Genomic DNA, 4,995 nt, shown 5'->3' on the forward strand with positions numbered 1-4,995 from the left:
GGACACTGTGATTAATAGGTGCTTTATCTAAACTCACTTTGGTTATTTGATGTCAAAACACAACTTAGCTTCACTATGGATCAATCCTAATTCAGTTGGGGTCAGCTATATGAATCGTAGTTTGACTATTTTTAATGACAGTAACTGTCGACTTAGGGCAAAACTCTCCTGTTTAATCCGGGTTTGGGACTGTTATGGTTTGCACATATTTTAGTCCAGAAAAACTGAAGATCCAAAATGTGCTTAGTTATTTCAGCTACTGATCATCAATAAAGATCTTAACTTTATAGACATCAGCATCTCCGTTGCCCAAATTTGGGGTGTAAGAGATACTTGTTGCTCTAATTATCCTGCAGCAAATATTGTGGTGTGATGTATATCTGTTTTCGTTGGTTGATATGACTTTATGAACTGATCTATCTAGTCTTGTGCTCGAGTTAAGATAGTGTGAGATGATTCAAATTGAAATATAAACTAATGGAGAAAAAAGGATATGAATTTGCTTTTTTTCATGTTGCTACTAGTAGTTGCTGGCTTGAAGGGTGCATCTATAGTTTTGGAACTCAGCCACTTCTGACAGAACTGGTCTCATAAATGGGTGGAATCAAACTAATCTTCGATCTAGAGAGAATTTTTGTAAGAAAAAGTTGCAAAACTTTCCTTAAAACCTCCTTGGGGAGGGAAGGGGTAGAGATAATTGACTGGATGAAACTGCAGGAGAGTTATCTGCAGCTTTCAACATTGAACTTCATGTTTTGGTGTGTGTGGCATCCAGCCTCTCGATTTCTTTAAAAATTGATGCTGAGCAAGAGATATTCTCTCCTATTGACAGCTTATCTTATTAGATCAACTTGTGGAAGAAACTCATGCTGGAGTACATACATAATGGTGTATTCACAGATTTGAAGTAAAGGCAAAAGAGTGCAATTGTGCAAAGGGCCTGGATGATCTCCTCTCTACTCTGTCAATAGATGTTAGAATTGGTATGACAGAGAGATCTGAATGGAGAATAATGAATTGTGATGTTCAATGATTTTGCCAATTACTGCTTTCTGCTGAAATTAATCTTGTTATGTAGACACTGTGATACATACATATGTGCAGAGAAATGAGTTTGCTCGTTCTTATGGAACATGCTATTCAACATATAACACCTCTTTTAAAGAGGGTGAATTGTTCATCTTTCATAATCCAGAGCTAATAGGTTGCTCTCTTAGGCCGGATGATTTTAGGTTGGATTTTTTCTTGCATTCGTTTGTTGTTCAATGATAAATCCATGTGCAAATGTGATACGGTGCATCAGGGCAGGTATGACATAGTAGTCGAATGAACCATAATAAGTTTGAATGCCCATATGTTCAGGGGAAGCATGCAAAGTGCAAATGAATGTAGCATTATTTTTCTCTTGTGAGAACCCTTTGCGGGTTTTATTCATTAGAGGATCTTTTGATGCAAAGGCCAGTAAGAGATTATGAGTTTTAGATATAATGACTAATTAACAAGGGTATATTTTAGGAATCACAGTCTTAATATGAAATTACAATATATCCTTCTTTAGTTTGTAATTACATTAATCCCTTAAAAAGTAACACAAACCGGATACATAATATGTAGCTCGGATACATTAAAGAAATAAGAGATTTTAGAGGTTTTTAGAAATAGAAGAGGATATTGAAAATAAGGGAAACATAAGACGTGTATTTTAGTAATTTTTCTAATTAACAATGGTCCCATTTGATTATTACACATTAGAAACACGTATGCGGAGTTAAACCAAAGGTCCAAAACCCAACGCATGAGTAGCAAAGCCATCTATTGTTTATAACTTGATCAAAACTTCAGTGGCGGAGTCAGACATTTTATGAAGGGTGTGCAAAATTTTAAAAAGTAACCTATAAAATATTTAGTGAGTTTTGACTAATAAAAAATGATGTTAAAAACTTAAAGTTAGCAAAAATCGAACCTTCGACCTCGGGCCTCGAAGCTTCTAACTCACTCTTTACCATTGAGCCAAGGGCTCTAATTATGTCAAGTGTGTGCAAACTTATGTATATATTAACAATTTCATTAATTTGACCTATATATACGATATAATTTCCGGCGAAGGGTGTTCACCTGCACACCCATCACTGGCTGTAGCTCTGCCCCTGCGCTAAGGTTGTTATAGATGATTAAAACTTAGTTCATGTGAAAAGCCAATTTAAAGTAGGAAAAGGCACTGTTATAAATCCTTTTAGCTGATTTTATTAGTAGATGAGTTGATAGACAAGAATAAGACAAGACATCAATCTAATGCGACTTTGCTGAGAAAATGACATAAATAGTCCCTTAACTATAAAAGTAGGTCTAAATTGGTTCCTTAATTATACACTTAGCGGATTTAGTCCTTTAACTATTCAAAAATTTATCAGTTTTGATCCCTTAACTATATACTTACCGGTTTTAGTCTCTTAACTATAAACTTACCGATTTTAGTCCTTTAAATATTCAAAAACTTATCAGGTTTAGTCTTTGTCCATTTTTTTTAATACAAATAGCTTAGGTTTATATTAACGGAATTCATGCCTCAAGAAATTAAATCTTTTAGCAACTTTTTCTGTTGTTTCTCTCTCTCCGCTTCTTTTTCTTCAAATTAATCTTATGCGAAGAACCCTAACCTCAACGATTCAAAATAAAATTCACGAGGAAAGAAAATATAAGTCATAATTTTATTCAACAAAGGATAAAATGAAGCATATTATTGCTACTAATGACTAGAATATGCTAAATTTTATTATAAAAAGAAAAAAATTATTACCTTTTAAATCCAAAATTTGTACTCCAACGACTTCATTGAATGAAATTTGTTTAATTTTTCAGAAATTGAAATATAAAATGGTAGATTTGTAAATTTTTTAATCTTTTTTTAAATAGATCGATTTTATTATTCTATTCATTTTATTTTACGTGAAGAAATTTGAGTAAATTAAATAAAATCCGCACGGATTAGCATATTCAAGTCATTAACAACAATTATATGCTTAATTTTATCCTCCATTGAATAAAATTATGACTTATATCTTCTTTCCTCTTTAATTTTATTTTTAATCGTTGACGTTATAGTTCTTTTCATAAGAGTAGTTTGAAGAAAAAAAGGTGGGAATAGAGAAACAACTTTAAAAAATGGGTTAAAAATTTAATTTAATGAAGATTTCGATTAATATAAACCTAAGCTATTTGTATTAAAAATGGACAAAGACCAAAACTGATAAATTTTTGAATACTTAAAGAATTAAAATCGGTAAGTTTATAGTTAAGAAACTAAAACCGGTAAGTGTATAGTTAAGAGACCAAAGTTGATAAATTTTTGAATAGTTAAAGAACTAAATCCATTAAGTGTATAGTTAAGGGACCATTTTAGACCTACTCCTATAGTTGAGGGACTATTTATGTCATTTTCTTAATTTTTTTTCCTCCATTCAACATGTCAAAAGAGAAATCATTTCAACTGATCAATTCTCAAAGATATCATCACAATCATGGCAATTTTTTGGTTTATACCTACTTCTTTTTGTGGGTTTTTCCCTTCTTTCATCACTTTGTCTAACAACTTATGTTAGTGTTTTATTCAATGTCTTTCATTTCATCTCCCTTCTAATCCAAGAGAGTACAACCACATATCTATTCCATCTGCCAAACAAATGGGACAACTATTTGTCCGTCACTCTTGCAATAAAGGCAAGTATACAATTTTTTATAACAAGAAACTGTTCAAACAACAATACATTAATGATATTGATAGCTCACAATACTTGTAAAAAGAAGGTTAAGACATGAATAATGATTACTGAAATTCGACAAATTGTACGCCAAACAAATCCTCAACTTTGTCTATTTCAAATCAAAATCTGACATTTATTTTTGCAATTCTTGGTATGCAGCTCACAACTACTAAACGGTCAATTTTAAGTGAGCATAGTGCCATTGCCATTTCCCATTTCTCTAAATATCAAACCAGAAAACATATTTAACGTTTCATTGTTCAAAGCTAGATGAAATCACTAAAAAAGAAGACAGGACTGGATGCAACTCTCCTTGCATGCCCGCACTTTCTGAATCTGCCACCGAAAAAATGAAAATATTCAATCAAATGGCAAAATTTACAAATATAGATCTTTACCAATGTCAAAGACGTTGTTCAGTTTTTATTCATTGACATGTTTAAGGTGATAATTGAAACTACTTGGTATTCACGACAGATGTCGTGTATGCCCAGTTAGCTAATAATAGTTTACTAGCTCAAAATTTCCCAAAAGTCGGGCCAAAATTTTCTTCGACAAGTTTTACAGATGGTTGGGGTGTCCTCTGCAGTTGTTGGGGTGGGGGAAGCAACAGAGGTGATAAACATGATGAGAGTATTGGTAAACGCAAATGTGTGAAGATGCACGAGTTAACATAATTATACCTTTTATTCATTTCATGGGAGAATATCATACTAGTTCAACCTCTTCCTTGCCATAGTCATACAATATCTCAATCTGCATCAAGAGTGAAGGAGTTATTAAACATAAAGGATCCATGAAGTCTGCTTGGTATAACAAGAATAGAAGAATTTGGGTCGCAGTTGACATCAAATTAACATTTTTCTTTTGTGAAAAGGTAAATAGTAATTTATTGACCACTGCAGCACCAAGTTGGTGTTGCAGATACCAAAAGCAAAGAAACAAAAGTATTGTCGATTCTGTAGGAACTAGTGAACTCTATCGTGGTTTCTGTGCACTTACATCAACTCCATTACACACCCAAACAAAGGAAACTAATACAGTTGTATTGTAACTTCCTAGTACAAAAGACACCAAAGTGATTGCATTTGGACCAATACATATCCAACAAGTTTGACCCTTCTTTTACTTTGTTGTTCTGGCTCCCTCATAGGGGATACCTTTTTAGGGTCAAATATGGTCCTAAAATGGATGAGATCTGGATTCAGATCATTTTTTACACATTGAGTCAGGT

At 32.9% G+C, this 4,995-nt stretch overlaps 1 long non-coding RNA gene across 1 annotated transcript; it reads right to left on the reverse strand.

The window, feature by feature from the left end:
- Positions 1–3,712: 3,712 nt before the first annotated feature.
- Positions 3,713–4,553, reverse strand: LOC102602945 (uncharacterized). Its single transcript, XR_369012.2, has 2 exons — positions 4,445–4,553; positions 3,713–4,097 (listed from the first exon to the last, which is right to left on the reverse strand). It is a non-coding gene; the product is annotated as an uncharacterized lncRNA (long non-coding RNA).
- Positions 4,554–4,995: the final 442 nt, after the last annotated feature.

Source organism: Solanum tuberosum, unplaced genomic scaffold (assembly GCF_000226075.1).
Source record: "Solanum tuberosum cultivar DM 1-3 516 R44 unplaced genomic scaffold, SolTub_3.0 scf00927, whole genome shotgun sequence".
In the NCBI taxonomy this organism is placed as follows: Eukaryota; Viridiplantae; Streptophyta; class Magnoliopsida; order Solanales; family Solanaceae; genus Solanum; species Solanum tuberosum.